Genomic DNA, 16,433 nt, shown 5'->3' with positions numbered 1-16,433 from the left:
GTCGAAGCAAGACCTGCTACATCATTGTAGCAGCTAACGTTCCTAGTAGGCTACTACACATAGCAGCAGGCATTGACAGTTAGTTGCTATAGGTTGTGTCAATTATGTCTCGAAGTAGCTGCAAGAATGTGTAGTAGCAAAGCACAGTCGGTGTAGTATAGTAGGAAAAACAAATTTAAAAAAAAACTTACCCAGTTGATGTACAACCGCACACAATAATTTTAGGGCCAATATCTTATAGAAAATGAAAATACTAATAAAATGACTTACCGAGTTTCTACTACACGTTGTAGCAGCTACATGGACAGGTAGCTACTACAACGTGTAGTGATTAAATGTCGAAGTAGCTGCTATAACTTGTAGCGACCTTACATTTGGTCTATATCATTGCACATTTTCTTTCTCCATTTTCTCCTGCACCTTCTCTTTCTCCATCTTCTCCTGGGTATATAGTCAAGAGGTATGAATTCATATTTCGGACAAGCTTGGCCTCAACTATTATCTGAGAAAGAGAGATCCCTAGCATAGGCGATGTAAGCTCTGGATCTTCTTCACTCACATCAGGGCGAACTTGAGGTGCGTCTCTCTACTGCTCATTCCCAGATTTGAGCCGAGGTCGCCTTAAGGGAAAAAGCCTATTTGGACTTAGAGCAAAGGATCGTCGAACTGAATGACCTGGGATTGAAGTATGCTTAAGCGATCACCATCCTCACAAAGAAGATCCAAGCAGATGGTCGACTAATATCGCAACAGCAGCAAGTAGATAAAATCAAGTCCTTCCAATATGAATTAAACCGAGCCAACTCAGAGATATGCTCTCTTTCACAGACCTACGAAGGTAAGTCTAATAAACGTAGGCGGATGGAGCAAGCGCCTGATATTTGTCCAGCGTGTTGTTCAGCCACACACCCCTACCTAGGGTGGGAGGAACAATCCGTACCGAAACAACTATTAAAGCGACCATCCATTTGTTGGAAAACATGGAATTCCAGGTCGTGTACATTGTATTGTAAATCATATTAATATATACTTCTATTCATGTATATCAAATCCAACTAAAGTCTCCAATTCTTTCTTCGCTTATGCTCAATAAGATGTTAGTCTGTCTGTCGATCTCAGTTTTTTATTTAGATCACCTAATTTTAACTTCTACACGGTTTATCAGATAACATATAAATCACACAAAAGCTGCTACATGCTATAGCAACTGCTGCAGCACCTTGCAGCAGGTAGTTGTCAGATGCTGCTACAACGTGTATCAGCTTCTCAAGAGTAGCTGCTACACTGTGTAGCAGTTACTATGGATTAGCTGCTACACATTTTCGAAGAAACCACAAACACATGAGCTGACACATTGTGTAGCAGTTACTGCGGATTAGCTGCTACACATTGTAGCAACTGCTCCTGATATGTGTGCTAACACAACGTGTAGCAATTACTGCGGCTTAGTTGCTTTCCTTTGTAGCAGCTACTCCACAATTGTGAGCTGCAACAACATGTTGCAGCAACTAACAAGCAAAGGCACTGCAAACTACTTGGTGCGCCGCTCCCTATCTCGCCGCTCTCTATATCGCCCTCCTCTATTCCTGTTTCACCGACATCTTCAATCTCATAGCTGTTGTTGTGCTTAACACCTGTACATTACTGACATACAGATTGTAAGGCTCCCTAAGTCCAGTTGGGGAGGTTATTAAATAAGTAGCAGAATAAGGCTTCATGAGCATGCACGGGAGGCTTAAATTACTAAATTTCCATAAAAAAAGGGGATGGAGGCGAGGATAGAAGATGAATTGATACAATAGGGTTGGAAGGATCAAAATGATACGATTAAGAGGAAATTAAATAGGGGTTAAATAACTCAACTTATCTACGTTAACATCAATTAGGGGAAACAAATATGGAATTAAATGGTGATACCTACCTAAATTGACACTCATTAGGGAAACCAATAAGGGTACATTAGTCACTCCCACTTAAGTTAATAACCTAAGCTATTGCCAACTTAATAACCCTAGGTATAAAGAGGTACTCTACAGTTCAATCACCGCCTCCTCACACGCCGTCAACCTCGGCGGAGCTGCTGCTTCGACTGTGGAAGCTGAGGGCGACGTCGATTTTGGAAGCCGATCGCCACTGTGAGGAGCAGATCGGACAAGGGGAAACGAGGACGCGCAGTGAAAGTCTCGGGGAGGACGGGGAAGCGGAAGAGCAGGCAAGTATATCTTACGGTGATAGCATAAGATCTGTGAGGTAACAGGAGGTGGAAACTCGATAGGGAGAGGTTATCGGCGTGTGATCGTTTCTGTTAAGGCTTCGTTTCTATTGGGTTTTGATTTGGGTCAATTGGTTTGCTTATATTTCGGTTTTATGATCGACGAAGTCTGTGTTGATAATGTTCGATTCTCTTGGGGTGTTTTCTGTGCTTTTACGGGTGGCCGTCGTGCGGGGATTTTTGGTGGGGGATCGGTTTCTTTCGTGATATTGAGGTTGCGATTTTTGGTGTAATGGTTGTTCGCTGGAATGCCTGTGCGAGATGCTGGTTTTGTATGTGTGCCGGATGGGGCTTTGGTTATCGTTTGGGTAAGTGGAATTCTACATAGTTCTTCGGCGATGTTTTCTTCGGATTTAACAGAGGATTGCGAGTTCCTTCAATCCCATTTGAGGTTCCAATTAACTCTTGTTTGAATCGTATGGTTTCTGGACTTCTTTCGTCGGAGCAGACTGTTATTGATGGTGCGGGGCTGCTAGGGGATTATTCTGTTCAGAACCTGTGAGTTTGGTTGGCTGTAGATGCACTTGAACTTCGATTTCTCCTCTCGAATTGTTGCCGCTGTGAGTTTTATTAGGAGGACTGTGTGATTTAATGCCGGCTTGTGATGTTTGTGATTAGCGAGCTGTGCTTTGGGTTTTCCTTTAAGGATCTCTGGATTTGCAGGTGGTTTTTCTTCGTTGTTGATATATTTAGGTCTCAAAGGATGTCTTGGTTTTGAATGTGGTTTTGTGATTTGTGGATTGGTGTTTAAGATGGATTATGGTCATGCCGGGATAACCTATTGAAATGTGTTTTCAATCGCCAATTGGTGAGGGAGTAGATTTAGTAAGATGGTGTTACTTGGTTATGAATTTATTTCTTTCCTAATGTTTTAAAATTTTGGGCTGATGGGTTGATTAGAATGAACTGCAATTGGTATTGTTATGGGTTCTATAACTTTCGTAAATTTCAGAAGATATAGAGTAGGAGTGGGTTTTGATTGTTGTTTATATTTTCCTCAACCTGCAGTAATTTTTGCTTATAGGAGATTAGATATGAGTTGTTGGTGCTTGCTGCAGTTTATTTTATCAAATGTTACCATAATCCGTATTGATGTTCTGTTACTGAAAAGATTATTTCTCCAATGTTTGTAATCCATCTTTTACTTCGCTAGGTCTTTATTCGTTAGTTCCCTTGATGTTAGTTAATTTCTGTGGACTAATCTTTACTTTGTTATTCATTTGTACCTTAAAGCTAGTTAAATTCTGTGATTCATTCTTATTATGCTGATTATGAGTTGAGTTGTTAATCATTAGTATGTTTTATGCTTAAGAATGGATATGAAAAGATTCATGCGGATTGGTATGAAATATAGAATAAAAGTAATGAGTTACTGATATAGTATGATATGAATGGATTAAGTTTTCTTGTATAGCTAATTGGATGAGTATGAGCATATGTGGTAGCAGTACGGGATGGGTGACCCGGGATGAGCTCCGGGGAGGGCCCATCCAAACTTGACTGATATGGTTAGCTTCGGCTATAGGACTGGATGCATGTTCTCTACGAGGTACCTCTAGATTCATGGGACTGTTGACTGTGCTCTAAATGTGGTTACCGGATATGTGACATATTCATCTTATTTAGCGGTGTAGAAACTTTATTTACCATATATTCCTTCATTGATATGCAATAACTTAAGTATGTCTCCATTGTTTAGTCTCTTATCTCTACTACCTTATGGATGCTATGCTTTATTACATGAGATAATACTTGCTGGGTTGTAGACTCATGATGCCTACATTTCAGGTGAGGATGCGTCTCCGGGCGCCGTGGAGGGTCTACAGGCGGAGTAGGCGAGGAGGCGAGATGGACGCATGACATTGTCCGGTTATTAGGAGTGTTGAGTTTATGTTCTCCACGAAGGAGTTTTGCCTTGGTGATGTCCATAGTAACGAGTTTCTTTGCTATATTTTGTGAGGAATGATGACTTTTACTTTTGGTGGAATAATATTCTTTTGGGATTGGTGTCATGCTATAAGGGTATGCTGGATTGTGTGTTGTGGGAGGTAAAAAAAAAATGGTTTCAGGACGTTTCACAGATGATAACTATGTACCAGCTAATATCGAGCAGCTAACTCGACGGTTAGCTGTTATAACTTTGTACCAGCTACATGGAATGATACCTGCTACAATGTTAAAATATCTACTGCAATCGTTTCTGTCTCCAACAGTGGCAGTAACTGTCATGGTTAGCTGCTACAACGCTGTAACAGCTACTTGAAATGTTAATTGCTACAATGCTATAAAAGGCAAGAAAATTAATGACAGCTTGTGAATAAAATATTGTGAATAAAATTATATTTTGATTACATCATAAGTTTAATATGAACACAGTGTTTAGAAACCCTAGGAGCGCTCACATTGTTCTCACAAATTGTGTCATTTTCGTATTGGTCGAGTTGCATCCACAGTAATCTCCATAAACGATCTCCCTTGATCAACGTACTCCGTATTCTTAACAAAATACACCATATCTTATTTTCCATGTCCCTCATGTCATTTGGTCGATGATGGGAAAAATCCGAGGATGAGAGAATCCTATGGTTACTCCATGAGGATTCCTAGGGGCATTGCAGAGGCCCTTCGTCGCACACACATGATTTAAGGCAGAAGTTAGACCTTTGCATGAGCAGCTGACCATTATACGCGTATGTTGATGGGAGCTAGACGATGGTGTTCGCATTAAGGAAATACGTTTACAATTATGGAAGCATACAATAGAGCGTTGAAGGCTACTTGACCGCTTTGGCTTTCCCGATTTGGGAGCTTGATACACTTCAAGATTTATAGAGGATGACATGAAAGGAATGACGAAGGTGGTGTTGAGAAAATGTGGCCAATCCATGAATCTACTACTCATTTTCCTTTGTGACATTCATGAATGTTACAATGCTCTGTTATATAGGAAATTAGGTGTAGTCACGAGCCCACAGTTGCCCTTCTGACAAAGCAACATATTAGACAACTAGTCACGGGTCATGATTTATGACAGCTATGAGTAGTCATTGGGTGATGGCTGCTATGAGTGGTCATTCTAGGGGCAATGGCTAATATGAGTGGTTATTCTAGGGGCACTCAGAGATTTATGCTGCATTGCACACTTCCTAAATACAACACGCTACTAATTAAAGCAACTAGTAACCTTACCTGCTATAACATGGAGCAGATATGTGGAAATTCTGCTGCTACAACGTGTAGCAGCTACTCGGATAGTAAACTGCTACAACGTATATAAATTACTTGGTAAGCCTATTTGGACTTAGAGCAAAGGTGCTACAGATAACGTATCATCACTTTCAAGCTGCTACATGCTATAACAGCTACTGCAGCACGTAGTTGTCATATGATGTTACAACGTGTAGCAGCTTCTCAAGAGTAGCTATGTAGCAATTATTACGGGTTAACTACTACACATGTTCTAAGAAACCACAGACACGTGAGCTGCCACATCGTGCAGCAGTTAGTGTGGATTAGCTACTACACATTGTAGCAGATGCTCTCGATATGTGTGCTAACACAACATGTAGCAGTTACTGCGGATTAGTTGCTTCACTTTGTAGCAGCAAATCCAGAGTTGTGAGCTGCCACAACATGCTGCTGCAACTTACAAGCTAATCTTGTTTGTGTTATGTTATTATCTTTATTTACAATATTAATATTATTCCATTCATTATATCAACCCCAACTATAGTCTGTAGGTTTTTTTTCGTTTACGATCAACAAGATGGTATCTACATTTTCTACTCTTGAGAAGCTGCTACACGTTGAAAGAATTTATGCTACTATTCTAATTTATACGCTATTAATCTATTAATGATCTGAGATGTCTGCCATAATGCCTCTCTCTGTGTTGTAGCAGCTACAGATAGATAACTGCTACAACATGAAATCATATGTTGTTAGTGACTCATAACTGCTACACCATCAACTTAAGTATAATTACATTTCACCAACCCCACCCGTTGCTACCTTGGTGTAGCAGCTATAGTGTTGTGGTTGTTTCAACATGGACTTGATGTTCCTGGATCCTTGTTCGTGAGTATGATATTGAATAATGAATCTATTTTAATTTACCACATAAACATATTACAATATAGCAAAGAAATAAAATTGGAATAATACATTTATTATCAATATGACAGATAATCGATAGTAAATGTAAAATTGTCAATTAAAGATTACATGCCCCTGACATCATTTGCTCGGGGTTGGGAGAAGATCGTCGATCCTAGAATCTATTTGTTACTCCATGATAATTCCTCGGCGAATGACCGACACTCTTTGTTGCACACACGGAAAATTGTACAAAATTTAGACCACTCCTTGAGCAGCCTAAACCCAGGCACGTACGTTGATCCGGGTTAGACAATGGTGTTCACATTAACGAAATTCCTTTACGAATATGGGAGCATACACTATACCGTGGAAGGCAACATGGGAACTTTCTCATTCCCGCTTCCAGAGCAAGAAACACTTAAAGATGTACACTAGATGTCATGAAATAAATGGTGAAGGTGGTGTGGGGAAAATGCCGACAATCCATTTATAAGCTACTCATTTTATCTTTGAATGTCAGGAAATGAGCCTAGCTACCTCTGTTATATAGGAAAACAGTGACACTTAGTAGTCAATATTGGAATAGTTGTATTCACGGTGGCAAAAGACGAATACGCTCGGCCCATCACCCACGCCAACAAGGAATAGTTGTATTCACGTATCCACAATTGGCCGTATGGCAAAACAGGTTTCTGATTTCTTGGCAAGTCATGGTCTATAACAGGTATGACTTCTCATACCTCTTATAAATGACAGTTATGAGTGGTCATTTTATGGACGTGACGGATAAATAGAACAGATGTCATAGGTCACCAAAAATAAATTGATGAGTCTGCATAAATTTATTTATTTTTACAATAAATTACTGACCATATAATTTTTAATAGAGAGTGGGGCTTGTTAGTTGCATCAGCAGTAACTGCTACATGTTCTGGGAGCTCACAACTCTGGAGTAGCTGCTACACATTGTAGCATCTAATCCGCAATAACTGCTTCACGATGTGGCAGCTACGTATCTAGAGTTTACCCACAAATATGTAGCAGCTAATCTGTAGTAACTGCTACATAGTGTAGGAGTTACTCTTTAGAAGTAGCTACATGTGGGAGCATCGTCAGACAACTAGATGCTAATGCTACAATGTGCTACAGTAGCTGCTGCACCTTGTAGCAGCTAATCCGCAATAACTGCTACATGATGTGTAGTTCTGCAGTAACTGCTACACGATGTGCTATAGTAGATGTTACACCCTGTAGCAGCTAATCCGTAGTAACTGCTATACGATATGGAGCTACGTGTCTGGAGTTTCGCAGCAATTGTGTAGCAGCTAATCGCTAGTAACTGCTACACAGTGTAGCAGCTACTCTTTAGAAGTTGCTACACGTGGTACCATCTTCGAACAACTAGATGTTAACGCAAAAATGTGTTGCAGTAGCTGCTATAACATGTAGCAGCTTTTGACTATTTATAATCAAATAGATAAAACGTATAGAAGCTCAATTATGTGATCTAAATACAAAATTGAGATTGAGAGACTACAACTCTTGTTCAGCATAAACGAAGAAGGCTTGGAGACTATAGTTGGGTTTGATAATAACATAAGACAGACAATATCTTAAGCTAAATAGTTAATACAAATATTATTGCTTAAATCATTTGCTTTATAGCATTCTCTAGTGCTACATTAAATTTGTTAGACCCCGTGGTAGTTTTGATATGATCAACCGAGTTGGTTAGATCCTGCTGTGTGTTTGATCCCTGTGTCTGAGTGTGCAGGAGCTTAGGAGCACAGGAAGTCCAGCGGAAGACGCAGCTAGAGAAAAGGACGACACGGGAAGGGAGCCGACGGGCTTAGTGCGTCCGAAGGACGAGAGAGCTATGGAAGAGTACTCCGGTGGGCGTGAAGAGCGTGTGCGGCGTACGAGGGATGTTAAGTCGGGACGGAAGGCTGCTCGAGGAGAAGGTCAGGAATTGGGTTCGGGTGAGCCCTATTCCGGTTGGCCGCAATCACCCAAAAGATCGGAGCATCGGAAGCCAACGCAAAAGAGCTGGAAAAAGGAGCTGTGCTGAATAAACAGCTCAAGGCGCCTTCAAGCTGCCTTGAAGGCGCCTTCAGCTTGAAGGCGCCTTCAAGGCTGATGAAGGCGCCTTAAGCCTGGTCAAACAGACCATTTACGCAGCGGATAAAATTTTATCCGCTGACCGAGCTGGAGGCGCCTTAAACCTTGTTAAAGGCGCCTTGGACCCTCGGGATAGGATTTTCAGGACATATATAATGGCTCCTGGAGCTAGAAAATAATCAACAACTCAAGCATCCAACTTGTAATCAATTCCTAGCAACTAAGTGAGCGTTCTAAGTGTAAAAAGGCTTCTCCTCCTACAATAAAGAAGATTCTGCTAGTGGAGCTTTTCATCGCCCTAGATTAACAACCTCCTTGGTTGTAACCAGGTTAAATTCCTGTTTTACTTTACTTTCTTGTTTTATTTGTATAGTTGCTATTTATTGAGTTGAAATCCGAGGAAGGTATATTTTATTTTTCTTTACAGCAATTCACCCCCCTCTTGTCGGCCTCCGCTGCACCTACAAAATTTACATAGTTATTGTCGCACTTGGACAAATACAGTTTTACTCTTTTTCTCTTGTAGAAAGGTAGCATCACTATGGAGATGTGAGACTGAGCTTCAAAAAGAGTGATATTTCACTCATTCTTCTGATTTGTAGCATCCTCTAATGGCCCATTGACTTGAGACAGTTGTTGTCGTAGCTGCACAAGTTCAGTTTGGTTCTTTTTCTCTCAAAAAGGGGCATCTTCTAACTCCTTCCTCGCCTGGTTCCGTTGTTCTGTAAGAATCTTAATATAGCCACAAATAACATGATGTTCCATGGCTAGACTGAGATACCTGTTACGAATACTTTAGAAACTTTGTGATTCCATGGAAAGAAAGATATATATAAAATACAAGATGAATGAATAATACAAACCTGGAAGCAAACGAGTGTACTGATACAGTTGATCTTTTAAGTGAAGAAGACGTAGAGCTTGAATCCTCTTCAATAGGGGGTTCTTTAACACCACCCAGGGAGGGTTTCGTCTTCCTTCTAAAGCAAGACATGATCATGAAGGAGCTATAATGTGGACCAAAGCCAAGGCAACGTGAAAGAGTCAATTATATTAATTTCCTATTTATAGGAAAGAGGCGCTAGCAAACCCTATCGCTTGATAAAGACGAGTCAAACAGACGCGTCTTTTCGAGTCCATGGTTCATCGAAAGACTCACTACAACCTATTATGACCTGGGAAAAGATAAAGATCATAATACATATAGTAAAGACAAGGATTAACCAACCGTTGGTATTGAATTCTACCGTGCATTTAATGTACAAAAGCTGCTACAACATGTCGCAGCTTATAATGTTTAAATCAAAAATTTTAATAGACCTACATTCCGTACATACTGACTAGCTGCGCCATCGTGCAACACTAGATGCTGCAAGGACAGATAGAAGCAACAAAAGACTAACTGCTACAACATGTAGCAGTTACTGCGATAAGCTGCTACACTTTGTAGCAGCTACTTAGGATTAGCTGCTACAACGTGTAGCATTTACTCTAGTGTTATACTTTATGATATAGCTGCTAAAACGTGCAGCAACTAGTATAATACCTGCTACAACGTTGTAGTAACTACTACTGATTAAAATATTTTTCACATTTTTTATTACCAAGTGAATATACATAACAATATTATTTTTATTATTTTTACCAGATCTAGATGTACTACTACAAGGTGGACTCGCTAGCTTCACAATACATATAGTAACTTCTACACCCTTGTAGTAACTGAACCATCATTTCCATATACCATATTAAAGGCAACCAGATGGGGTGGTGAAATATAATTATAATTTATCAAGATACAGTATTAAAGTAATCTTCTACAAATTGCAACAGCTTCTCAAGAGTAGCTGCTACACTCTGTAGCAGTTAGTGCGGATTAGCTGCTACAAATTGTAGCAGCTTCTTAAGAGTTGCTGCTACACTCTGCGACTAGTAATGGTGATTAGATGTTATAACGTGTAGCATTTCCTCTATGACAGCGACTTTATGTTGTAGCTACTTCAACATGTAGCAGCTAATCTGCAGATTAGCTGCTACACATTGTAGTAGTACCTACTTCCGATCATAAAAATATACAATTATAATTTGTCACATTTAATATACATTATCTGAAGCTAGACCCTGCATTAGCTTTGCAAGGCATTGACAATAATATTACAAATACATTTACACCACCAAGCCTAATTTTATGGGAATTAGAATACCTTTACAATCAATTTAACAATACATTTACACCCCTACCTTGTCATTAATCCAGTGTTTACTATTAAAAATTTTATGACCAACATGAAAACTAAATTCTCTCATTCCTGCTTGTCCAAAATTTGTTGGCCTTCAGTACATTAAACTCTCGGCATATCGCATCACAAAAATTGCACAATCTAACCTGAAAGATAGACTTGATTTCACACTTTTAATATTATAATTTCTAGCGGAAGTATGGAGATATATAAAATTATAAATAAACATATGTACTTATGATTTTACTTGTGTTGGACCCAGGATCGTAGATACCTCAAAGTCTCTTGACATTAAGGTATGTAACCCTGGATACCACATTTCATAGTAAGATGGGTTCATATTTTTAAAAAAAATCCACCTGCATGAGTTTGAAGTTTGTAACCAATACACACATACATCCAATACATTATGATTTCTCAACATGGCAATTACTTACAGAATTTTGAAACTTAGATGTGTATAGTTCTGAGCCTCCAAGGGAGTTATAATGCATATAGCGAGCTTCTTAGAGGTCTATTATAAGTAGGTGCGAGTGATCATCTGCATTATTTAATGGGTATAATATATACCTGAGTGACTTGTCAGTGTCAATGCTTGCTGATAGCCCAAATACCTCATATGTTGTCATTGCAAACAAATCCTGTATATGCAGACAAACATTGTTGGATGTATATATGGAGAATTAAAAACTAGATAGTAGGAGTTGGTGTTATACTTACATCAAAACCAGCAGGACAAAATATAGATTGCCAATAAGGTATGCCTGAAGATTTGGCTTCCTCTGCAATGATTGCAAAAATATGCATTTATGCAATCACCATCTCTGCTGACAGTCCAATCAAAAATACACAAGAAAGATGACATATTCAATGAAATTGTTCCGCTGGACCATAAAGGCTTTGTCATAGCCCTACATAAACCAAAAATAAAGCATGCCCTTAAATTAGTTTTTACATCAATAGTGCCTATTGCTGCTACAATTGGAGAAGTTACATAATTATATGAGTTATAGCAACTTCTAGATCAGCAATGGTTGATTTTATTCAACAATATGAATGAACTGTTTAACTATACAATAAGAAGATAATTCCAATGTAATTTATCCTTGTGTTCACAATAGAAGTATTAACATGATTCATCATATATTTGCATTACAGCAAGTGAATAACTCAAGAAACATTTGACTCACTTTAGCTGACTCAGTTTCAACAATGCCTCTGCCACCACATCATCTTTAGTTTTCATAAAATATCACTTCTCTTGCTGATCAAATACATGGAGACAAGTATTCTGTGTGAGTAATTATATGTGAATTAAGACTAAAAGACAAAAATTTAACCTACCAAAATCGTACCTTAATGATTTTGGATTTTTGTTTGACAAGCGTATGCAATATTTTAGTTGATGAAGATATGGCAGCTACATCAGTAGATGAGACAGGGGCATCTGGTACTTTAACAGGAGGCTCAACATTTTCCTCTCCTTTGCCCTTGATCATCTCTGTCTCCTACTCATCTTGGAAAGTGACTCTTTTACTCCTTTTGGCCAAAGGCACTCCCTTAATCTCTTTGACAGTTGGAGGTGTCCTTGTATTTGTAGCACACCTCTTTGACTTTGTTAATGGTCGATTGGCAAGTAATGACACTATATCCTTGGCAAGCAACTGACTTTGAAGATCTTTAATTTTTCTATCTTGCTCTGTTATAATTTGATCTTTTACATCTATAATTCTGTCATTCTCATCAATTGTTTTGTCCTTGAAAGCTATTGAAGTTTCTGCATCACTGGCACATATTTCAATCTCAATAATTAACTCACTAATTCTGGCCTCCATCTGGGCAATGAGTTAGTCCTTGTCCTCAACCACAGACTCCAAATGAATAATTTCGACCTCCCTTGCTTGAGAATTTGTACAGGCCTCTTTCTCCTGCTCAGGACATGCTTGGGGATTTTCCTGAGCGTCGTCTGCCTGTTTAAGATGTTACTCAGCAGCTGATTGTAAAAACCCCTCAGCAATTTGTTGATCTATATGCTCTACCACATTGTCTAGAGATTTGTTTGAGAGCAGATGTGTCTCTAGGTATGATGGACTTAAATCAACAATTATTTTTGCAGCAGGTAATTCTGCGATCCTAGACTTTATTGTCTCCACATGGGAGTCTGACCACTTCCATCTACATATTCTTGGAAGGGCATGCTGTCTATAAGGATTCATTATTCTGACATGTTCACACATCCACACCTGCAATACAATACAAATGGTTAAATATGAAATTTTCTGCATAAATCTTATGAGTCTATTATAAAATTGAAGCACTTATAGTGAGGAGATGTGCCAACCCTTTGAGTATGGGAGCTTGATTTCCTGTAAGGCCCTCTGGTTTCGGCCTCTGGGAAAGCATCACACCAATCACCCCCAGCTGTGGGCTCATATAGTCATATACAGCCTTACACCAATTATACCTACCTAAATTAGCAAAATTATCTACACAATCTATTAGTGATTGTATTGGTAATCTAGATATACTGCTAGTAGTAGAAAATAAAATAGAAACAAAGAAATACAGTATTATAAATTGGCAAAAGAGAGTATCGGATTCAGCAGATGAAGGTTGTTTGTTGAGGCTGATCATCTTACTCTCTAACTCCTTCTGTGTACACTCCACATTACTGAAGTGTTGAAGAAATAGTGGGGTGGTGGCAGCCTGCTGCTGCAAATTTACTTCATCGCCTTGGTCTAGGAGTCTTAGAATCAGTGAAACATCTTTCCTTGTGAAGCTAATTTCCTTATTATGAAAGATGAAACATCTGGCTTCAACGTCCCAATTGTCAAACATATTTTGTATAAGGCTTCAGATATTTACAATTTCAGGCATGACTACTGCCCAAGCAAATGAGCTTCCATTGATCATCTCCATCTGTTGGTCATTTATGTGTAGTGATGATAAAGAACCCTTGAAGTGTGGGTAATTACTTTTCCAATGCACTTTCTTACGATTTGCCTGGGAAGCAGCAGTTCTCTGGCTCGTCATTTAATTCTGTCAAACAAATACATAAGATTTTAGTGAATAGTTGCTGCTAAAAATAAGTAGCTGCTACACGTTGTAGCAGTTAGGCTCACCTAGCTGCTACTATTGCGAGAAGCCCATCGGGACTGTAGGGTTTAACCATGTTGTATCAATCATTAGGGTTCAACTACAGTAGCTGCTACAACAAAGATAAACTTTTTTTTAAATACTTTATTCCCTCAACCATAATCTTAAATCCAAAAGCCATAAAATCATTAATCCCCATTGTAGCAGCTAGGAGATGATTTAAAACCCTAGAAATTCAAACTCCTAAACAAAATGAGACGACTCAAAACTTTCACCCCTAAAAGAATACTTACGATGGAGGCGAAGATTTGGATGAGAAATAAGTCATCGCGGTGAGACTGATTAACAAAGACACCGTGTGGGCACCGATCTACTATGATTGAAATTCTTTCGAAGTGTTTGTCACACGACGAGTTTAGGGTTTAAACCTTTGGCCAATAAGGGTAAAACTGTAATTGCACAATAATGACAAAAAGTTAATTGGTCAAAAAAGGTTATTTGGAGATTAGGGGTACCTACTACGCGTTGTAGCAGTTATTCTTGAGTAGTTGCTACAAAGTGTAGCAGCTAATCAGAAGTAACTGCTACATAGTGTAGCAGCCACTCTTGACAAGTTGCTACACCGTGTAGCAGCTTTTGACGACTAGCTACTTCAACATGCTGCAGTTGCTTCTATAATGTGTAGAACCTCATTTAATTGATCTAAATAAAAAATGAAAATTGATATGATCTATTTATTATTGGTTGAAAATGTAGAGTAATATCTTGTTGAGCGTAAACGAAGAAGTAACTGCTACACGTTGTAGCAGCTTCATCATTTCAATTTAGCTGCTATAAGGAGTAGTAGCTATTAGCCGAAGTAGCTGCTACAATGTGTAACAGCAAAGCAAAGGCACTGCAGCAGCATAAATATTTTTAAATAATTTTTTAGCAAGTATTTTTAGGATTAATTTCTGCGAGAAAATATAACTAGTAAAAACACGACTTACCAAGCGGTTGCTACAAGTTGTAGCAGCTACATAGAGAGTTAGCTGCTACAAGGTGTAGCAGTTACCTGTCGAAGTAGCTGCTACAAGTTGTAGCAGCTACATGGAGAGTTAGCTGCTACAAGGTGTAGCAGTTACCTATCTAAGTAGCTGCTACACGTTGTAGCAGCTACATTGAGAGTTAGCTGCTACAAGGTGTAGCAGTTAATTGTCGAAGTAGCTACTATAACTAGTAGCAGCAAAGTAAAGTCCAAGTGGCTGCAAGCGTTTGTAGCAACTATCGGCCTTGCACGTCGTAGCATAAATTCTTCCTTCCTTCTCCGACCGTCATTCCAAGTTAGCTACTACAAGTTGTAGCAACTACAAGGATAGTTTGTTGCGAAGTAGTTGCTGCAACGTTTAGATTTTAGAAGTGAAGCAACGCCGCTGCATCAGTAAAAAAGAATTTCAAATAATTTTTTACCAAGTTGCTATACATGAACTTAAATATTTATAGGGGTAGTATCTGCTAGAAAATGTATCTACCATAAAACTGACTTACCAAGTGGCCGCTTCACGTTTTAGCTGCTACAACGTGCAGCAGCTAACGCGAAGACGTGGCTGTAGGCTGCAGCCGTTTGTAGATGTCGTTGTTCTTGCACGTTGTAGAATTAATCCTTCTAATATATGCATGCTATAACGGTGGAGAATAACAAATTAAAATGAAACGAATTACCATTGGGAATGGAGAGAGGTGGTAATCTTTCAAAGCAGCTGTGAGATTGAAGAGATCGGTGAAACTTTCTCGGCGGGCATCGCACAGCCACGACGGACGACGGACGACGGAGATGGCGGGAGAGAGAGAGAGAGAGAGAGAGAGAGAAAGAGCGACGAGGGAGATTTTAAGTTGGGAAATTTCCCATGCAGAAGTCTTTTAAAAAAAACGGAAGAGGAGAGAGAATAAATGACATATTTTTTTGTAGCGAAATCAAGCTGGCAACGCCATGTCTGCGCGTCGCTCACGGCCGCACACAAAGCGTCGCTCAGCATATCAAATATATATATATATATTTGTATCGCTGCAGATCAGGAATATTTTAGTTCCAAATTCTACGGATCCTGAACAAGCTTGGGCAGAGTGCAAGTTTGATATTAAGAAGTGTTCTTCATCTCACCTACAGACATTGCAAGGTTAATTTTGACAGTTCTGATAACTTTTAATTGGGAATGACCTTTTAGAATAGAATCTCTTTTTCCCTGAAATTATCTGATCTCGTAATGCTTGATTAATTCAGGTTACAGGTCGCAGTTTCTGCAAGCAGTACCAACCAGCACTTCCAAGGGGTGTTCATAATCTCCTGCCATGCTCATTGCCAGTCAGGAGGTCCACCCACATGGCAAGATGTTGATTCTCCCATGATTGAAAACAATGTGAGCTCTGAAACTACAGACAAGAAGAAACTTAATTGGACCATATATATATATATGTGCCAATCCATCTATAACGGGATCAAATTTAACTCTCTGCAGACGATTGCCAAAGCTGTAGGGGGCTGGTACAATGATCGGAGTGCCGTGAGAAAGATCGATTGTGAGTATCCATGCAACTCTTCATGTCCAAACAGCGATAACGAATGAAGTTTA

At 39.3% G+C, this 16,433-nt stretch overlaps 1 pseudogene; it reads left to right on the top strand.

The window, feature by feature from the left end:
- The window catches only part of LOC121995037, a 41,192-nt pseudogene extending 24,765 nt beyond the window's left edge, over positions 1–16,427 (top strand).
- The last annotated feature ends 6 nt before the right edge of the window (positions 16,428–16,433 follow it).

This window comes from Zingiber officinale, chromosome 6A (assembly GCF_018446385.1).
Source record: "Zingiber officinale cultivar Zhangliang chromosome 6A, Zo_v1.1, whole genome shotgun sequence".
NCBI lineage: Eukaryota > Viridiplantae > Streptophyta > Magnoliopsida > Zingiberales > Zingiberaceae > Zingiber > Zingiber officinale.
The sequence above is the reverse complement of the archived record's forward strand: the minus strand, read 5'-3'. Positions and strand labels throughout refer to the sequence as shown.